This window comes from Oryctolagus cuniculus, chromosome 11 (assembly GCF_964237555.1).
Source record: "Oryctolagus cuniculus chromosome 11, mOryCun1.1, whole genome shotgun sequence".
NCBI classification, from domain to species: Eukaryota; Metazoa; Chordata; class Mammalia; order Lagomorpha; family Leporidae; genus Oryctolagus; species Oryctolagus cuniculus.
In genome coordinates, this window is record NC_091442.1 from 24,252,181 (window position 1) to 24,274,101 (window position 21,921).

The 21,921-nt window shown below is 48.6% G+C and overlaps 2 protein-coding genes across 2 annotated transcripts in view; both read right to left on the reverse strand.

Annotated features, from left to right (window-relative positions):
* The window catches only part of RALY (RALY heterogeneous nuclear ribonucleoprotein), a 230,131-nt gene extending 213,739 nt beyond the window's left edge, over positions 1-16,392 (reverse strand). The window contains exon 1 of the mRNA XM_051846176.2: positions 16,383-16,392. The gene's annotated coding sequence lies outside the window, so the exon portion shown is untranslated. The remainder of the gene's footprint in view (positions 1-16,382) is intronic.
* CHMP4B (charged multivesicular body protein 4B) overlaps positions 1-21,921 on the reverse strand; it is a 53,236-nt gene that overhangs the window by 16,595 nt on the left and 14,720 nt on the right. The window lies entirely within an intron of this gene.

Consider the following 21,921-nt stretch of genomic DNA (forward strand, 5'->3'; position numbering starts at 1 on the left):
ATACATAAGCCAGCAATGGCTCCTGTCTTAAGGAAAAATCTTTCATCCAACTGCCCTTTGCAAACACCATTCGAAGGCTCACGAAGACACAGGAAGAACCAGAAAGCTACCTGCTTTGCTAGTCTAAGTCCCCAGTCAGAAGAAAAAGAAAACAGGACAGAAAAGAGGTGCCAGTCTACCTGGTTTGGGAGTATTTTTCCCAGAGAGGTCTGATGATCCTGCCTGCAGAATGGAAACAGGGAAAGGGCTGGGCTCTCGTTTTTCTACCCTCACAAAGTTGACAGGAGCAGTGGGCTGACAGGACCGGAAGAAGTTTCTCAAAACTGAAAGTGCTCCTTGGCAGCCAGATGGGGGCAGTGTGCTCAGACAGTGTCCAGGCTCACCTGCAGGGCAGAGGGCTTCACCCTGCCAAAGCCTTGAAATGCTGTCCCCAACACTGTGGCATTTAGGCCCACATAGCGGGCAGTTCAGACGAGAGAGGCAGACACGTTTTTCAGAGCAGCCTCCTTCCCCATGCTGCCTCTCCCTGTTCCCCTAATTTGCTCTCAGTGGCCCGGAGCTAATGAGCCCCATTTAGAAATGGCAGTGTGACCAGGAAATCAGTCTGAGACCCTGCTGACTTCATCAGCAAACACACAGGGAATACACAGGGAGTACAGTACTTGCTGCGAGGGAAAATTCTGGAGAGAAAGAAAGAAGTTTCTCATCTGTTTAACAGGGATGAAGATGAACACACCCCACAAGCTGGTGTCGTGGTGCATTGGTTTAAGCCATCGCCACCTCCAACACCAGCCTGTAAGAGTGACACTTCGAGTTTCAGCTACTCCACTTCCAATCCAGTTCCCTACTAATCAGCTTTGAGAAAACTGCAGAGGATGACCCAAGTGCCTGGGCCCCTGCCACCCTTGCGGGAGACCTGGTTGGAGTTCCAGGCTCCCGGCTTCAGCCTGGCCCAGCCCTGTACATTGCGGCCATTTGGGGAGTGAACCAGCAGATGGAAGATCTCTCTCAGGGACGGCACTGTGGTGTGATGGGTAAAGCCAGCATCCCATATGGGCGCCAGTTCAAATCCCAGCTGCTCCACTTCCAATCCAGCTCCTTGCTAATGCACCTGCAGAAGCAGCAGAGGATGGCCCAAGCGCTTGGGTCCCTGCTCCCATGTGGGAGACCCAGATGAAGCTTCTGCCAGATGAAGCTTCTGGCTTCAGCCTGGCCCAGCCCTGGCTGATGCAGCCATTTGGGGAGTGAACCAACAGATGGAAGACTCACTCTCTCTCTCTAATTCTGCCTTTCAAATAAATAAATCTTTTTAAAAAAAATATTTATTTATTTTGTTTGAAAGGCAGTTACAGAGAGGCTGAGGCAGAGAGAGAGAGAGAGAGAGAATGAATATGAATCTTCCATCTGCTGGTTCACTCCCCAGATGGCCACAACAGCCGAAGCTGTACCAATCCGAAGCCAGGGGCCAGGAGCTACTTCCAGGTCTCCCATGCGGGTACAGGGGCCCAAGGACTTGGACCGTCTTCCACTGCTTTCCCAGGCTGTAGCAGAGAATTGGATCAGAAGTGGAGCAGCTGGGACTCAAACTGGTGCCTATATGGGATGCTGGCACTGTAGGCAGTGGCTTCACCCACTACACCACAGGGCCAGCCCCTCAAATAAATAAATCTCTGGGGGGAAAAATCTCTCTCTGTAGCTCTGCCTTTCAAATAAATAAATAAATCTTAAAACAAACAAAAAGAAGTCCCACAGCTAACAACTTCACAGAATATCAACAGCTCCATAGTCCCCGAAGAGCATACACAGAGTGTGTCCTGTGCAAAGCATGAGAAAACACCTCCGCAAACACGCTTGGAAGGGCTGGGTCACGTCAAGTTACAACGGTCATGTAGGGATCCAGTTGTCCAGCTCCAAGTTTCAGCTCCACCAAGTATCCTACACAAGTGACGTAACCTCACTGGCCCTCATGATAGCAGTACCGCCACCTACAGGGTGACTGAGAGGATTCAATCGAGGGGGAATACGTGGAATGCACTGGCACGGGGCCTGACCTGTGCAAGTGCTCAGGAAACAGTCACTGGCATTAGTAACTACAGCACTTCTCAGAGCCTATTGTAAAAGGAAGAGTGCACAGCACCACCACCCTGCTAAAAAGAAAGAAGAAATCCCCACACACGGACACCAACATCTGCTAAACACAGCCAGGGAAAAACTGGTTTAAAACCACCTTGATGATGAGGTCAGCATCTGCTTCATCCTCTGCCTTTGGCTGATGCTGCCCAGCACTGGGACACAGGGAAAAGGAGTTGGAGGCCTGGTGTTGGAGGATGGGGCCAGAATCCTGGCCTGATACGGGCGAGCATCAAGTGAGTTATCCACCTCTCTGAATGTTTTGTTAGATGCAAAATGGGGTGCTCCCACTCACCCCGGGCAGATGAGAAAGAATCTCGATGATGGCACTCCATGACCGCGAGCATTCTGGCCACCCTCCCTCAGCCTCTCTCTTCTTGCCTGTGCAACATTTCCTCGGAGGATCTCATCCCATCTCTTAGCTCAGGGCATCTAAGGAAGCGGACACAGCTGTGGCACGATGAGAAAAACAGATCCCGTCGCTAATGTTTATGAGGGCTCCCTGGGTGCCGACAGGTCAGGACGCTGGACACTCAGAGTTTACCACTGAGGTAGGCATGTGAGGCAGAATCCTGATCCAAGCCTGGCTGTTGTGAGCATTTGGGAGTAAACCAATGGATGGGGCATGTTCTTCTTTTTCTGTTTCTCTGCTTTCAAATAAGAGGAAAAATTAATTTGTAGAAAAAGAAGAAAAGGGGGCCAGCACGGTGGTGCAGTAGGTTAATTCTCCAGCTGCGGTGCCAGCATCCCATATGGGTGCCGGTTCTAGTCCCGGTTGCTCCTCTTCCAATCCAGCTCTCTGCTATGGCCCAGGAGGGCAGTCGGGGATGGCCCAGGTCCTTGGGCCCCTGCACCCACATGGGAGACCGGGAAGAAGCGTCTGGCTCCTGGCTTCAGATAGGCATAGCTCCAGCCGTTGCAGCCATTTGGGGAGTAAACCAACGGAGGGAAGACCTTTCTCTCTGTCTCTCCCTCTCACTGTCTGTAACTCTCTCTCTCAAATAAATAAATAAAATCTTAAAAAAAAAAAAGAAGAAGAAGAAGAAGAAGAAGAAAAGGAGCATCTTCTTGCCTTAGTACCTGTCCTACATTCACTGGGTCATGAGCTCCTCAAGGGCAGAGCCTACATCCCTGTGCCCCTCACAGCACTGAGACAGGGGGATCGAGGAAGCCACCATGATGCCTAACTTGGCCCTGTCATTTCTCCACCTAGTCAGTGCCCTTGTTCTCTCATCCAATAATGACCTCTAGATCTTTTCCCAGTTCTAAGATAACCTTCCCCCAATTTGTTGGAAGGAGTTTGTAAGGTTTCTCAAACTTGTTACTGTCCTTTTTTTTTTCCTCTGGGATTCCTAGAACTTTTAAAACCAAAAGGGCCAGACCCATGGTGAGCTGGGGACCACCCCTGTGACTACACCTGGAGGGCAGAGGCAGACACACAGGAAGCAGCAGACTGTTCAGACTAGGCCAGGAGTGGCCGTGGCCATAAGGAAGAAGAGACAATGGCCAAGGGGGCAGGCTGACCAAGGGGAACACACAAAGGCCTATGTGGCTCCCTCCTATTCCCAAAAAGGCAGCTGTGGATTCCCATAGCTCTACTGCAACTGGGTTCAACTTGGGTAGAGGAAGGAGATAAGGAATTCTTAGTGACAAGGATATCCGAAGACCAGAATGGAGGAATTAGGATCCTAGGAAGAATGCTGATTACTAAGGGACACAGTAGGACAGCCTGTGCTCTGGAATCCAAGGCCAAGGTTCTTTTCCTGTAGCCAGCTAGCTTGCAGCATTTCATTCAAACAGTTACCAGAAGGTAAAAAGAAGCACCTGGGCTGGAGTTGTGGGGAAGCAGGTAAAGCTGCTGTCTGCAATACTGGCATGCTATATGGGTGCAGGTTCAAGTCCTGGCTGCTCCACTTACAACGCAACTCCCTGCTAATGTGCCTGGGAAGGCAGCAGAGGATGGCCCAAATGTTTGGGCATCTGCACCCATGTGGGAAACCCGGATGAAGCTCCTGGCTCCTGGCTTCAGCCTGGCCCAGCCTGGGCTGCTGGGGCCATTGGGGGAGTGAACCCATGGATGGAAGATCTGTTTCTTCCTCCCTCTTGCTGTAACTCTGCCTTTCAAATAAGTAAAACAAATCTTCAAAACAAAACAAACAAAAAAACCACAACAGGGCCCACTACTGTGGTGCAGTGGGTAAAACCTCCGACTATGATGCAGCATTCTATATGGGTGCCAACTGAGTCCTGGCTACTCCATTTCCAACCCAGCTCTCGCTAATAGCTTGGGAAAAGCAGCAGAAGATGGTCCAAGTGTTTGGGTCCCTGCACCCATATGGGAGACTCAGATGAAGCTCCTGTTTCCTGTCTTTGGCCTGGCCCAGCCCTGGCTGTTGCAGCCATCTAGGGAATGAATCAAGAGATGGAAGATCTCTCTCTGTCTCTCCTTCTCCAGAATTCTTTCAAAATAAATAAATCTTAAAAAAAAAAAAAAAATGGAGCACCCACGTGGCCGACAGAAATGTCTTAATTAAGACAGATCTAGAGGCCAGTGTTGTGGTGCAGCAGGTTAAGCCACTGCTTGTGAGGCCGGAATCCTACACGGATGCCAATTCAAGTCCCATCTGCTCTATTTCTGATTCAGCTCCCTGCTAATGGCCTGGGAAAGCAGCAGATGATGGCCCTAGTGCTTCGGCCCCTGCATCCACCTAAGAGACCTGTAAGAAGCTACTGGCTTCTGGCTTTGTTGCAGCCATTTGGGGAATGACCAACAGATGAAAGACCTCTCTTTCTCTCCCTCTCTAACTCTGCCTTTCAAACAAATAAATACTTAAATCTTAAACACACACACACACACACACACATCTTAATACGTAAATCTGAATGTCACCTATACCACACAAAGCTTCAGCTTTTTGGTTCCTCTGCAAATGCAGAGTAACTGGCAACTCTGAGCCCATGCTGACACCTGGCCTCAAGCCCCTGGAGCAGAGAAGCAGCCATCCCTTTGATGGCCAAATGCCTGGGCTCATGCACCCGTGTGGGAGACACAGAAGAAGCTCTCGGCTCCTGGCTTTGGATCAGCCCAGCTCAGGCTGTGGCAGCCATCTGGAGAGTGAACCAGTGGATAGAAGACCTTTTTCTCTTTCTCTCTGTCTGTAATTCTACCTCTCAAATAAATAAATAAATTAAATTAAAATTAAAAAAAAGAAGGGGCACACACTTCCCAGTTCACCTCAGAGCCCACAACAGCCCACATTTTATACTTGGCCATGTGACTCATTTACATGTGCTGTCCAGTCCCTGTAGCACTTGATCTTAATTTTAGATTTTGATGAAACAGTTACGAATCATCTCATATAATTTCTTGCCTTCAGGCAGTTAAGATCATGCCCAACTTAGACAGACAACTGAAGTCACAAAGGTTAAACAGTTGACTCAATGTCACAAAATTCGAGGTAACGGACAAAGAGAAATCTGAGCCAGAAAGCCAGGAGGGACAGAAGTTGCAACAAGGCTCATGTGATCCTGCATCATGTTCTACTTCCAACTCGACCATGACCAAATTATGTCACTGAGGAAGGCTCCTCCCAGGGCCTTGGACTCCTCAAGGAGAAGGAGGGATTCTCTCCAAGTCTTCCTAAAACTCTAACAGGATATGAACACAAAGGCTCTTCAAAGAGCTTATGAAAATGTGTATCATGAAAACTATGCATGGAATACAAAAATTTCTTGCATTAAAAGCTTATCTTTTATTTTTTTTTTTAAGTTATCTATTTATTTGAAAGGTAGAGTTGCAGCGAGTGGGGGTAGGGAAGAGACAGAGATCTCCATCTGCTGGTTCACTCCCCAAATTGCCTCAATGGCCAGACCTGGACCAATCCAAAGCCAGGAGCTTCTTCTGAGTCTCCCATGTGGGTACAGGGGCCCAAGCACCCAGGCCATCCTCCACTGCATCCCCAGGCTCACCAGGAGGGAGCTGGATCTGAAGTGCAGCAGTGGGGACTCAAAGCAGCACCCATATGAGATGCTGGCTTTGCAGGTGGCAGCTTTTCCCACTACACCACAGTGCCAGCCCCAAAACTTATCTTTTTTTTTTTTTTCTTGGAGAGGCAGAGTGGACAGCGAAAGAGAGAGAGAGACAGAGAGAAAGGTCTTCCTTTACTGTTGGCTCACCCCCCAAGTGGCCGCTGTGGCCAGCGCGCTGCACTGATCTGAAGCCAGGAGCCAGGTGCTTCTCCTGGTCTCCCACACGGGTGCAGGGCCCAAGCACCTGGGCCATCCTCCACTGCATTCCCGGGCCACAGCAGAGAGCTGGCTTGGAAGAGGGGCAACCGGGACAGAATCCGGCGCCCCAACCGGGACTAGTACCCGGGGTGCTGGTGCTGCAGGTGGAGAATTAGCCTATTGAGCCGCAGCGCTGGCCCCAAAACTTATCTTTTAATTTCACTTTCCTCAATGAACCAAAATTTTGAAGTACTTGCATATGAACCCATGCATATCTGATATCCCCAGGACTGAAATAAACACAGTCTTTTGCTGGTTGACCCTGCTGTGGTCCTCAAAATGTTATTAACATCTTGGAGCTGACCCCATGGCACAATAGGTTGATCTTCCATCTGTGGCACCGGCATCCCATATGGGCGCCAGTTCTAGTCCCAGTTGCTCCTCTTCCAATCCAGCTCTCTGCTGTGGCCTGGGAGGGCAGTGTAGGATGGCCCAGGTGCTTGGGCCCCTGCACCTGCATGAGAAACCGGGAAGAAGGCTCCTGGCTCCTGGCTTCGGATCGGTGCAGCTCCGGCCATTGCAGCCATTTGGGGAGTGAACCAAAACGGAAGGAAGACCTTTTCTCTCTTTCTTTCTCATTGTCTGTAACTTCACCTCTCAAATAAATAAATATTTTTTTTAATCAGCAATTTTTTTTTTTTTTTTGGACAGGCAGAGTGGACAGCGAGCGAGCGAGAAAGGTCTTCCTTTTCTGTTGGTTCACCCCCCAATGCCCGCTGCGGCTGGCGTGCTGCAGCCAGTGCACCACGCTGATCCGAAGCCAGGAGCCAGGTGCTTCTCCTGGTCTCCCATGGGGTGCAGGGTCCAAGCACTTGGGCCATCCTCCACTGCCCCCCCGGGCCACAGCAGAGAGCTGGACTGGAAGAAGAGCAACCGGGACAGAATCCGGCGCCCCGACCGGGACTAGAACCCGGTGTGCCGGCGCCGCAAGGCAGAGGATTAGCCTAGTGAGCCGCGGTGCCGGCCAGTAATTAATTTCTTAAAAAAATGCTATTAACATCCATATACTTCATTTCCTGAGTATTTCACATAATTGAGCTTTTCTTGCCCAATGAAATTGGCAGCCTTTATTTTAACTGGCTTTATAAACTAAGACCAGTGACTCCTACTGGCCTCTGAATTCAGCTGCTCAGCTAGGCACAGAAGTCAGCACTTGGATCCAACGGCAGCTACAAACATCACTGGGGAAGATGTCACTGTAGTTAGAAGGTACGTCCAACTGGCCTTCTATCCTCTATTGCACATCCCAGCACTGTCCACCTCCACTCTGAAATTCTCACCAACCAGCACTGGGGACACCTGAACCTGGTCCTTGCCCCCAATGCCATGTCTTCTTGAGTGCTTTTCTCCATCTTCCCCTCTCTTCTCTATCCCCAGTGTTTGAGCTCAAACCTTGGGCATGGGCTCTTTTCTCATTAACTTGAACTAACACCTATTCAGAGCCTTGTGTTTTCTTCTTTCATTTAGCCCTGACAATAAGGAATTAGTTATGCTGGCCCATTCTACAGATGAAGATATTTGAGGCCTAGAGAGATAAGGAACTTGTTTAAACTCAGAAAGAAAAGTCAGGATTCAAATCCACATTCCTCTTCCTGTTTCAGCCAAGTTAGGACGGCAGTTCTAACTTTCCACTCAAGGTAAATGGAACAACGGTTTCAAGACAGAGTATTAGGCAAAAAACGATGGTGACCCCTGGAAGCTAGCAAACAAGGTGAGCTCTACGATTATCCAATTATTGCTTTAAAAGTTTCCAGGCCAAGGTGTAACAAGAAAATCCAGACAAGCCTAGACATGTTCCTGAGACGGCACTACACCTAGAGTCCAAAGCACCCAGAGCTGACAGGGGAGAGGAGGGGAGAGCTGCAGGGAGACGAGGACCCTGCATGGAGGGTCCTCCACAGGGATCAGCAGACCACAGACCAGCATGAGTGGATGAAGAAGCTACCTACGCCAGGAGAAGAAACACTCAAAAGGATGTGAGAGCAGCAGTGACTGCTCACATGGGGCCTGCGATGGCGCCTGTCTGCAGCCAGACTGGAAAACCCTCGTAATTCAATTCTTCAGGAGGGTCTTGTCCCAAGAGTAGGAAATAACTAGACCTAAACGAGATGAACACTGCTCTGGGTCTGCCCTTACAAGGAAGGGCCTTCTTATAAGGAAGACCCAAAAGGACAAACTGTAGCCAAGAAAATTGTGCCCAAAACAGAAGTAAAGAATTTCTACAGGAAAATAGAAACATCCAGTACCCAGTAAGCTAAAATTTACATGTCACGTCAATAAAAAAACACATCAGACATGTAAAAATGTAAAGAATATTCATAATGTGAAGGAAAAAAAATTGTCAAGTAACCCAGAACCAATGAACAGGTAGGAATGTGTGCATGTGTGCTAACATTCTTTCTCTGTCCCTCAAATAAATACTTTAAAAATTAAAAAAAAAAAAAAAAAAAAAAAAGAAAGAAAGAAAGAAAAAAGGCAGTGCCGCGGCTCACTAGGCTAATCCTCCACCTAGGGCGCTGACACCCCGGGTTCTAGTCCCGGTCAGGGCGCCGGATTCTGTCCTGGTTGCTCTTCTTCCAGTCCAGCTCTCTGCTGTGGCCCGGGAGTGCAGTGGAGGATGGCCCAAGTCCTTGGGCCCTGCACCCACATGGGAGACCAGGAGAAGCACCTGGCTCCTGGCTTCGGATCGGCGCAGCGCGCTGGCCACAACACGCTATCGTGCTGTCCCACTGTCTGTAGTGGCCACTTGGAGGGTGAACCAATGGAAAAAGGAAGACCTTTCTCTCTTTCTCTCTCCTTCTCACTTTCTAACTCTGCCTGTCAAAAAAAAATAAATAAATTTAAAAAACTGGGGTGAGTGTTGGAGGATAGCAGGTCAAGCTATTGCTTGGTACATATACCTCGTATCTGTGTGCTGGTTTGAGTCCCAGCTACTCCACTTCCAATCCAGCTTCCTGCACAGGAGATGTAAATGGAGTTCCTGGCCCAGTCCCATTTGTTGTGAGCATTTGGGGAGCGAGCCAGTGGATAGAAGATCTCTTTCCATCTCTCCCTCTCTGTCACTCTGCATTTCAAATAAATAAATCTTTAAAAAAATACAAAAAGCAAAAACCTACAGAATTGCAATGAGAAACGGACACATCAAAATTAAACTCAGATTTCAATACTCCTTCTCAACAGATGAAAGAATGAATAGCTAGGAGATCAGAGAGGATACAGAGGGGCCAGTGCTGTGGTGCAGTCAGTTAAGCAGTGCTGGCATGCCATATGGGTGCCAGTTCGAGTCCCGGCTGCTCCACTTCTGATCCAGCTCTCTGCTATGGCCTAGGAAAGCAGTGGAAGATGGCCAAGTCCTTAGGACCCTGCACCCATGTGGGAGACCCATTAGAAGCTCCTGGCTCCTGGCTTTGGATCAGCGCAACTCCGGCCGTTGTGGCTATCTGGGGAGTGAACCATTGGATGGAAGACATCTCTCTCTCTCTGCCTCTCCTCTCTCTGTGTACCTGATTTTCAAATAAATAAATAAATCTTAAAAAAAAAAAGAGGAGGAAAATGTGTAGCACTAAATGCTTCTACTACAGAAAAGATCTCCAATCAGTGACCTCAGCATCCACCTTAAGAAGCTAGAAAAACAGCTAGTGAAACTGAAAATAAGTAGAAGGGAATAAAGATCAAAGTGAAAAAAAAATAAAATAGAAACCAAAAGCAAAAGATAATTAGATAATGGCAATAAACATCTGGCTCTTGATCTGAGCAGGTCAATGAAATTAAACTTCCAGGCAGTTTTGTCAGGAAAAAAGAGATCACCAATATCAGGAATAACGGATATGATGGCACAGAGTCCAGAGTCCACAAATATTAAGAGGATAAAAAAGGAGTATTATGAATAAATTCATGCCAATGAATCTGACAACTCAGATGAAACAGAAAAATTCTCTGAACAACATTCCTTCTAGTGTATCAGGAATCATATCTTGCTCAGGACATTAGGGAACTTGGGACAAACATCATCTAGGCTCAAGTCTTCAGAAGCTCACAGGCCAGCAGACAGGCATCGTGATGTGATGACAATACAAGTACAAGGCACTGTGGGAGCCCAGAGGAGGGGAACCTAACCTTGAACGTTATCACAGATTGTGAAAGACGGTAAAGACAGCCTGGAAATACCTATCCTGAGCAGGGAGAACAGAGAGGCATGAGGGCGTGGAACGATAAAAGGCTGAAGAACAGACAAGGAGGCCTTGTTGAAGAGGTGTTGGACTTTCTCCCAGGGTTAGTGGGAAGCCATTGAAAGATTCTAAGCAGGACAGGAACATGATCAGATTTGCATTTCAAAAAATCCCTCTGGCTGCTGTGGAAAGAGAAGACTGGCAACCACTGCAAGAGTGTAGCAGGTGTGGATTTAAAGGGCCTGAACTGAGGCAGACCAGGAGAGAATGAACTTGAGATGCGTCAAGAGAGAAGACTCCATGGCCTGACCCACCTGTTTGAATGTGCACGGGAAGAAAATGGAAAGGGAACACCCTCCAGGCTCCTGGCTGGGGAAACCAGCTGGGACATGGCACTTCTCAAAGTAACTAGTGACCTGGGGAGGACAGGGTATGGAGGGGAAATCATTCTACCAGGTCTTTTTGAGTAACTGGAGGCTACAAAATGCAAACTAGCACCTGAAATTAGAATTAACATTCTCTAGGGGGCTGGTGCTGTGGCATAGTAGGCTGAGCCTCCATCTGTGGTGCTGGCATCCCATATGGGCGCCAGTTCGCGTCCCACCTGCTCCTCTTCTGATCCAGCTCTCTGCTGATGGCCTGGGAAAACAGTGGAAGGTAGCCCAAGTTGATTGACCCCTGCACCCACATGGGAGACCCTGAGGAAGCTTCTGTCTCAGGCTTTAGATTGGCCTAGCTCTGGCCATTGCAGCCATTTGGGGAGTGAATCAGCTACGGAAGACCTCTCTCTCCCTTTCCGTCTGTAACTCTGCCTCTCAAATAAATAAATAAATCTTTTTATTTATTTATTTATTGACAGGCAGAGTGGACAGTGAGAGAGAGAGAGAGAGAGAGAGAGAAAGGTCTTCCTTTTGCCGTTGGTTCACCCTCCAATGGCCGCCGTGGCCGGCGCACGGCGCTGATCCGATGGCAGGAGCCAGGTACTTCTCCTGGTCTCCCATGGGGTGCAGGGCCCAAGCACTTGGGCCATCCTCCACTGCACTCCCGGGCCACAGCAGAGAGCTGGCCTGGAAGAGGGGCAACCGGGACAGAATCTGGAGCCCCGACCGGGACTAGAACCCCGTGTGCCGGCGCCGCAAGGCGGAGGATTAGCCTAGTGAGCCGCGGCGCCGGCCTAAATCTTTTTCTTTAAAGATTTTATTTATTTATTTGAGAGGTAGAATTACAAACAGTAGGGGGAGAGACAAAGAGAAAGGTCTTCCTTCCATTGGTTCACTCCCCAGGTGGCCCCAACGACTGGAGCTGCGCCAATCCGAAGCCAGGAGCCAGACACTTCTTCCTGGTCTCCCATGCAGGTGCAGGGGCCCAAGGACTTGGGCCACCTTCTACTGCTTTCCCAGGCTATAGCAGAAAGCTGGATTGGAAGAGGGGCAGCCGGGACTAGAACTGGCGCCCATATGGGATGCTGGCACTGCAGGCAGAGGATTAACCTATTGTGCCACAGCACCAGCCCCATAAATAAATCTTAAAAAAAAAAAAAAAAAATTTAACATTCTCTAAATCCAAATGACAAAGATGGAATTCCAGGACTTCTGAGTGGGTCAAATCTAAATAACTTCTTACAAAACTATCAAGAGTCCAGGATTCAAAGGTAGACGAATTGCTAACATACATGTGTGTGTGTTTTTGTCAGAAGAATATACAGGTTTGCCTGAGTGAAGCACAGAGACTATCTCAGGGAAGGGCAGAGAGGTGGGGGCAAGGAAAGCACCCTTCAAATTGTGTACCATTTACAAGACTACCTAAAAAAAGGACCAACAAAAAACTCACAGCCAATTTCTACCTCATCCCCAGACATGGAAAGGAGCTATATTTAAAGCAGCAAACATTTACTAAGAACAACCTAACTATGGTACCGGAGCCGTCTGGACTGAGCTCCTGCCTCTACCCACCAGGTCCCGGAAGGAAGCTCTAAGCCACACTTACTGGAGGTGACCAGATTCTTGGCTGGGACAGAGGGAAACTGCCTGCCCTTGGTTTCCGTTCCCAGGCCAGGATACACTTTCTTTCCCAATGGCCTTTTTTCCTCGGCTTCCAGCTTGAATCCATGCCAACCAGAGCCCCCTTCTTCCTAAGCAAGCATGAGCGCACCCTGGCAACGGAGACCTCAGTAGAGGTCTGGAGGCCAGGGGCAGTTGCAGGAAGTGGGAGAGAATGAAAAGTCAGCAGAAAAATACTCCTAGCAGGTGTGCTTGTCAGAAGAGCAAAGCAAGAGGGAAACCAAACCGGAGTCAAAGGAGACACAGAAGCTGGTTCTCTTCTGGAAAGAGCTAGTCTTACCTTGGTCTACTAAACACAGGGCACAAACTCTCAGAGTCCTGAAACCCTTCTGCAATATCTCTTTTTCATACTTATGCAATTTAATCAGAGTGTGAGCTTCAGGAGGGTAGAGATAGAGTCCTCCTGTTCACCTCTGTATCCAGCACACAGAGGTGCTTAGGGAGAATGGCTGGTTAGACAAGCTTTTTCTTCTCTTCTCTTCTCCTCTCTCCTCTCTCCTCTCTCCTCTCTCTTCTCTTCTCTTCTCTTCTTTTCTTTTCTTTTCTTTTCTTATTTGACAGGCAGAGTTAGACAGTGATAGAGAGAGAGACAGAGAGAAAGGTCCTCCCTCCGCTGGCTCACCCCCAAAATGGCCACCATGGCCAGCGCACAGCGCCAATCCGAAGCCAGGAGCCAGGTGCTCCCTCCTGGTCTCCCATGCAGGTGCAGGGGCCCAAGCACTTGGGCCATCCTCCACTGCACTCCCGGGCCACAGCAAAGAGCTGGACTGGAAGAGGAACAACCAGGACCAGAACCCGGCGCCCATATGGGATGCCGGCGCTGCAGGCAGAGGATTAACCAAGTGAGCCAGGGCACCGGCCCCTAGACAAACTTTCTTACAGAGTAAACCCAACCTTGTATACAGACAAGGACAGGGGCAGAGTAGGCACTCAGTAAACCGAGGCAACTGAAGGAAAACCTGGTGGAGAAGTGGGTCTAGGAGCAGAACACAGGGCTCTGCCTAGCCCACATGCTCTGCTGGGGCTGGGAAAGAATATGAGCAAGTGTATTGTGCTCTATCAGGCAGGAGGGAAAAAGTGAAGGAGCCACTGTTTTCTTAAAAAGCAGCCCCCTCAAACCCTAAGCGTTTGCAAATAGACCCTGCTTCCCTGGTCACAGGGTGGGGGAGGCAGTGATCCAAGTGAGCTACAGAACACCCCCCATTATGGTCACTGGTCTGGTTGAAGCACATGATCCCAGAAGCCAATCAGAATCCCTCCCCGGGATTGTTCTGACTGGGCTAGAGACGTGGGTGAAGAGAGGTGGAGACTTCCCCCCAGAAACCAAAGCCATAAGCCAGAGTTTCCTGCAGCCCTGGCCCAGACTCATGGGGAAGTGACAAATGAAGGCAACTGACAGTGGAGCTCCACCCTGTTATTTCCCAGTCATGTGAGTCAATAAATCCCCTTCCTGAAAGGTAAGATGGAATGAGCTGGGGTTGTGTCACCAGCAACTAAAAAAATTGCAGCTATTACAAGTGATGCAGCCAGCATTCAAACTCAGTTTGTCTGACTCTCGAGCCCTTCTTACTGCTATATTCCCATTTTATAGATGAGGATATAGGCTCAGGGAAGCCAAACAGCTCATCTGAATGGCAGAAACCAAACATAAGCATTATTCTACAGAAGAGTAGAAACAGATGGGGCACAACAATGTGGATGAACCTAATACCACAGAACTAAACATTATGCATGGCTCAAGTTGGGGCCAGCATTATGGCGCAACAGGTTAAAATCCCCGCCTGCAGCGCAGGATCCCATGAGCACCAGTTTGAGTCCCAGCTGCTGATCCAGCTCCCTAGTAATGTGCCTGAGAAAGCAGCACAGGATGACTCAGGTCCTTGGGCCCCTGCACCTGCACAGGAGACTCAAAGGAAGCTCCTGGCCTCGGATCAGCTCAGCTCCGGCCATTGTGGCCATTTGGGGAGTGAACCAGCAGATGGAAGATCTCTCTCTGTCTCGACCTCTCTTTCAAATAAATAAATCTTTAAAAACTAAAAAAATGGCTAAAATGATCAATTTTATGCTATGTATATGTCACAACTGAAAAATAAGAACAGGAGCTAAAATCATAGCACAGTGGGTTAAGCTATTGTCCCATCTGAGGCTGGTTCCAGTCCCAGCAGCACTACTTTCTATCCAGCTCTCTGCTAATGCACCTGGGAAAGCAGGGTAAGATGGTCCAAGTGCTTGGGCCCCTGCACCCAGATGGGACACCTGAATGAAGCTCCTGGCTCCTGGCTCTGGCCTGGCCCAGGCCAGCAGTTTCGGACATTTGGAGGAGTGAACCAGCAGATAGGCAATCTCCCTATCTCGCTGTCTCTGTCTCTCCATCTCCCTGTAACTCTGCCTTTCAAATAAAGAAATAAATCTAAAACAAAACAAAAAAACAGAATGGTTGCTGAGTTTGCGGTTCTGGTTCTACTGAACACTTTGGTTAATATCAAAGTTGTCAGAATCAAGATGGAGTTGTTTGTGTCAACCCTAACAGAAAACAAAGCCAGGAGGCTATGAAAAAAAGGTACTTTCGCATGACTGACTGACTGTGATGTAACTATCACAAAAGACAGGCAGAACCACAAGCTTACACAAGGACCATCACAACCTTATTACAGAAAGTACTTCTGCAAGGACATCTGCCAGCAACTGGCTGTTCAACCTTGGACTGATGTCACTCTTGTTACTAGTCACTGTGACCAGAGATCATTGTTTCAAAATGCCTTGTGTAATCCTCATTAAAAACTTCCCCTTATCTCTTCAAATATGCCCATAGTTTACTATGGCACATGAGTTCTCACTGAAATTCCATTCTCAGTAAAATTAAAATTTGATTGTTAGCCTCTTTGTGTTTCTCTCGTTCGGCACTTAAAACTGTGTATGTGAGAATAATAAAACTGGAGGACTAACTCCAAACTGCACAGAATTACCAGACCAGAAACACAAGGCAAACATAATCTCTGTTCTCTTAAACAATTCATAGCAGTGCTAGATTATAAATTGTTTAGAAAAAAATATAAAGAAGTGTCAGAAAGCAGGCTTCTGACCAAAGAAAACAATGCCTAAAGGATTCTTAAGTGGTTAAAAAGAAAACAAAAGGCTCAAGTGCCATGGACTGAACTGTGTTCCCCCCACCACCCCAATCACATGCTGAAGCCCCGACCCCTATGTGACTGCATTTGGAGACAGGCCTTTAAGAGGTAACTAAGGCTAAGTGGCCCTTGTCTGACAGGACTGGTGGGCTTACAAGGGAGGCCTCTGTCTACTTACTCCCAGCAGTATGTACACATCCTAAGGAAAAGCCACATGGCGACACAGTGAGAAGGCGGCTATCTGCCAGCCCACCAGAAACCAAATCCCCCAGCACCTTGATCTTAGACTTCAGTCTCTCCAGAACTCTGAGGGGGCAACATTCTGCTGCTGAAGCCACCCACTTTGCAGTATTTTGTTAAGGCAACCTATGCTAACAAATACAAGGAAGGTAAACAGTGAGCATTCCCCAGCCTTTCAAAAATCTTTTATTTTTTTCCCATGAAAAGATAGGTTTATTTCAAAAGTAATTTTGAGACTCTCACCTTCAGCAAGGCTGATACAGTAATTATTCCAGGAGTAGACAACTTCCTACACCGTCGAAATGGCCGAGTCCCTCTCTTCAATGCTGAGCAACAAGAGATTCATGTGCGCTCTCTACTGAGTCAACCCGCGCCGAGTTCAGACTCTGGCCTGAGGGAGCCCTCTCCGAGTCACAGAGAGCCGCTGCAGTGCCGGGGAGTCCCTTCCATGTACCTGGAAGTCCTGCTCTCTGCAAGGCTGAGAAGCACTGCTACCCTTCTCCATTCAACACAGATACCACAGAACCAGCAGGATGAGAAAAAGTCGCAGATTCCAGCTACGTAACCTGCCACAAATGTTAAAAATCTTAATCCTGGCCATAGCACCCCCTACCCTCTTGCTGTGGGGGCTCCCAAGGTGTTCCTTTCAAATGACTGACAGCCTAGAGGTCTTCCCTGCTTCCCCACTGTCGCCACCCCAACCTCCTTCAGCACCTCATTCGTCCTTGCTCTAAACACACTGGCAAAGGAGAGGCAGGGAATGCTTCCACCACCCCATTCACCCCCATCCTTGCCATCAGCCTCTCCGGCCAAGCTGCCCTGCAAACCCTCCAGAGCACCTTCACATCCCACTCATATGAAACCTGGTTCTGCTTCCAGCTCTGCTGCCAGCCAGCCCTGGTCAAAGAAAAGTCTTATACTATGGCAAAAAAAAAAAAAAAAAAAAAATCCTATATGAAGGATCTCGGTGAATGAGACCCCAGTGGAAAGAAGGGGCCATCCAAGAAGGATGTACTTTTCTCTGAAGGGAGGAGAGAACTTCCACTTTGCTTATGGCCTTGCCTAAATACTGACAGAGACTGTGGACTTAAAAGGCTTCCATAGCCTTGGCAGCTCATGACAAGAGCCCTGGGCAGGGGCCGGCACTGTGGTGTAGCTGGTTCAAGTCCTGGCTGCTCCACTTCCAATCCAGCTCTCTGCTATGGCCTGGGAAAGCAGTGGAAGATGGCTCAAGTCCTTGGGCCCCTGCACCCATGTGGGAGACCCGGAGGAGGCTCCTGGGCTCCTGGCTTCAGATCGTTGCAGCTCCGTCCATGGCAGACATCTAGGGAGTGAACTAGCGGATGGAAGACTCTCTCTTTCTGTCTCCCCCTCTGCCTCTCTATAATTCTGCCTTTCAAATAAATAAATAAATCTTAAAAAAATTTATAAAAAGAGCGTCGAGTGATCACTGACATCATACATAAGAGTGCTAATTGTTAAATTAACAACAGGAGTCATTGTGCACTTACTTCCCATGCAGGACCTCTGTTCTCAATGAGGTGTACTATGAGAATTAACTGTAAAACTTCTCAGTTTTCATATTTTGTGTGTATGTGTGCAAATTATTGAAATCATTACTTACTATAGAGTTGGTTTTCTGTGTATAAAGTTAATTGAAAACAAATCTTAATGGAGAATGGGACTGGGAATGGGAGAGAGAGGAGGAGGAGGTGGGGTGCAAGTGGTGGTAGGAGGGTGGGTATGGTGGGAAGAATCTCTATATTCCTAAAGTTATACTTATGAAATTTGTACTAATTAAATAAAAGGTTTCAAAAAAAAAAAAAAAAAAAGGAAAGTCTTGGTTTCCTCATCTGTGAAACTGGGTCGGGGAATCAAGTCCCTGTATTTCAGACACAGTAACTGAACCAGGATCAGCCTTCCGAGCCATCGCCTCCCACCACTCCTATCTACTATCTACACATGTGCTGAGATGCGGCTCTACAACACTCAGATGTCCCAGGCTGTTATCTCTTCATGGTTACCCCAGCCTGGGCACCAGTCTTAACTCCCGTAGGAGACTTTCTTTAAACAGAAGAATCACCATGTGTCCACTTGGACATGGCCTTCTTCCCTCCTACCAACCACAGAGCCACATGCTTTGAAAACAAAACCTGCTTCTCATATCTGAAAAGAATCAGAAAAGTCTTTCATGGGTCTATTTTCACTTAAGAGGTAGAAATTTTTGTATTTTAAACTATTCCACCCAAGGAGACAGAGAAATTCAAGCCACAAATAAACTCACAGATTTGTAATCTGACAGGCTTAAGCCCCTTGACAAAGCAAGTCATCTTAGAGCCTGCAGGGCAAAGAACGGCGGCAGTGCCTCTTGACTGCTTTCCTCCCTGCAGCCCGAGATCGCTGCTGCCTCCCAGGGAAGACAGGCTGAGCAAACAGCATGGATGTGGATTTTCAGCTGGGCCCAGACTTCTCTAAGTGCCCTAAGTGCTCCCAGGTGGGCTGAGAACACACAGAACTAACAGAGAGGCTGGAGTTCCTAGTGTTTTGTTTTGTTTTTTTAAACCATTTATTTAGTTGAGAGGCAATAGAGACACAAGTTCCCACCCTCTGGTTCACTGCCTACATGCCTGCAACAACCCCCGACTGGGGGCCAGGAACTTAATCCAGGCATTCCACAGGGTGGCAGGAACCCAGTCACTAAAGCCATCACCTCTGCCTCCCAGGGTCTGCATTAGCAGGAAGCTGGAGCCAGCAGCAGAGCTGGGTACTCAGACAGGAGACATGGGCATCTCAACCTGCATCTCTACTGCTAGGCCAAAAGCTACTGCCCCTGATGTTCATAATCTCGGTCCCTTTCCCGTGTTTACAAACACTCAAGGGACTGGGAACAACTCCGCATTTACACAGATACACATCCTGTCCTTTGCTGGCAAGAGGCAGCCACTCTCCAGTCTTCCTCTGAAAGCCCATCACACTTTCTCCCTTGGGTTCCAGTCATTATCCTTGATGGGCTGTGAGTCCAAGACACAGCTGACAATTCCTCTTTCCTTTACTCCTGGCAACACCCTACACAGTGCCCTGCACTATAAGGTGTTTGGGAAACACACAGATTGACTGACAGAATGGACTCTGAGATTCTTAAAGGGGCCATAGTAAGGAAACACTGCTCTCTCAAGACCTGAGCAGCTGGGGAGCTGGAAACATTCCATGTCTTGATCTGGGTGGTATTACACGGATAAACACATTTGTAAAATGTATTGAGCTGTGCACTAAACACTTGTCTGCTTTACTATAAATAAGTTATACCCCAATACAACAGGGAGGAAAAAGCACCAACTTTTCACCAAGATAGCAATGAAGGTGAAGAAGGAAGCTCTTGTCCCACCCAAAGCTGAAGCAAAGTCAAGGCTTTGAAGGCCAAGAAGGCAATGCTGAAAAGTGTCCACCGCCACAAAGAAAGATCTGCAGGTCACCCATGTCCCAGAGGCGCAATACACTGCACCTCCAGGGGCAGGCGAGTATCCTCGGAAGAGCGTCCCAGAAGACACAAGCTTGACCATGAGGATGCCATCGAGTTTCCCTGGACCACTGAGTCTGCCATGAAGAAGACAGAAGACAACAACCTGGGGCCTTCACTGTGCCACTGCAGGTTAACGGCAGTAGCACTCCATATGGACACAGTTGGAGTCCTGGCTATTCCACATCAATCCAGCTCCCTGCTGATGTGCCTGGGAAGCAGTGGAGGATGGCCCAAGTCCTTGGACCCCTGCACCCACGTGAGAGAACTGAAGGAAGCTCCCAGCTTTGGCCTGATCCAGCCCCAGCTATTGCAGCCATTTGGGGAGTGAACCAGCAGATGGAACCGCTCTTGCGCTCGCTCGCTCGCTCGCTCTCTCCTTCTCTAACTCTGCCTTTCAAATAAAACCTTAAAAAATAAGAAGATAACAGCACACTTGTGCTCATTGTGGATGTCAAGGCAACAAGCACCAGATCAAACAGGCTGGGAAGAAACTGTGACACTGGTGTGGCCAAGGTCAACGCCCTGATCAGACCCACGGAGAAAGAAGGTCTATTCAACTGGCGCCTGCTGATGGTGCTCTGGATGCTGCTGACAAAACCGGGATCAGTCCAGCTGGCTAATTCTAAATATGTTTTCTCACCATAAAAAAAATAATAATAAAACCACCAAAAATTGCTCTTGATATACTAACTCTCTTAGGTCTTTATTTTACAGATTTCCCAGTCCTCCCTAGAGTCCTGTAAAATGGGCTAAAAGTAGAAAATATTCCAATTCCTTCTCTACGAGGAAGCTGTAATACAGAAAAAGACAGTACCTTGTCCAGCTTGGCCACATAGAGTCAGAAACTTAGGAGCAACCAGACCCTGAGGGTTCTGATCCCCACCCAGGCTGCTCCAAACCACCAACAGCCAGCTAGGACCTAAAAGAAAACAATCCCTAAAATAGCCACTGTTTGCTCCACCTCTCCTGTCAGCTGGCTTTCTGCATGGCAACTTTATTTTCAAAACCACTCTGGCAGGGTTGGGGTCATGCCACACCAACATCTGCTGAAAGCAATGAGGCAGCAGAACTCGCTGGAATGAGAAGACAGGAGCCATGGGATCCAGTCCCAGCTTTGCCAACAATGAGCTGTGTCACTTAAAACAGCTCTCCTACTGTCTCTGGGCCTGGGAGTTCCTCATCTATGAGTTTTAAAGTTGTGATTTTCCAGAGCTGTTAGGATGCTCCCACGAATGTTCTGTAAAAATTAATAAAAGCGAGAGGGGTGGGGGCCAGCGCTGTGGCACAGTGGATAAAGCTATCGCCTGCAGTGCCAGCATCCCATATAGGCACAGGTTCAAGTCCTGGCTGCTCCATTTCTGATCCAGCTCTCTTCTATGGCATGGGAAAACAGTAGAAGATGGCCCAAGTCCTTGGGCCCCTGCACCCACGTGGGAGACTCAGAAGAAGCTCCTGGCTCCTGGCTTCGGATCAGCGCAGCTCCAGCCGTTGAGGCCATTTGGGGAGTGAACCAGCAGATGGAAGACCTCTCTCTTTCTTTCTCTCTCTCTCTCTGCCTCTGCTTTTCAAATAAATAAGTAAATCTTTAAAAAAAAAAAAATAGCGAGAGGGAGGCCATTTGGCACAGCAGCTGAGACACTGCTTGGGATGCCCACACCCTTACTACAGAAGTGCCTAGATTCAAGACTTAGATGTATTCCTGAATCCAGCTTCCTGCTAATGTGCACCCTGGGAGGCAGCACAGGTGTTGGCTCAGGTACTTGGGTGGGTCCCTGCCACTCACACAGGAGTCCTGGCTTGAGTTCTAGGCTCCTGGCTTCTGTCTAACCTAGCCTTGGGCATTTAGAGTACAAATCAGCAGATGAAAGAATAGAAAACACCCCCCGGCCGGCGCCTCGGCTCACTAGGCTAATCCTCCGCCTTGCGGCGCCAGCACACCGGGTTCTAGTCCTGGTCGGGGCACCGGATTCTGTCCCGGTTGCCTCTCTTCCAGACCAGCTCTCTGTGCAGTGGAGGGTGGCCCAAGTACTTGGGCCCTGCACCCGCATGGGAGACCAGGAGAAGCACCTGGCTCCTGGCCTCGGATCAGCGCAGTGCGCCGGCTGCAGCGCGCCGGCCACGGCGGCCATTGGAGGGTGAACCAACGGCAAGGGAAGACCTTTCTCTCTGTCTCTCTCACTGTCCACTCTGCCTGTCAAAAAAAAAAAAAAAAAATCACTAAAAAAAAAAAAAAAAGAAAAAGAAAAAACACCCCCAGCCAAGTGCCTCTTTCAAATAAACAATTAATTAAAAATTGTGTATGTACTGAACATATATAGGCTTAAGAAAACAGAAAAGGGAGGGCTGTTTGAATGGGCCCTGGTAGGGAGCTGAAGTTTGAATGGCCC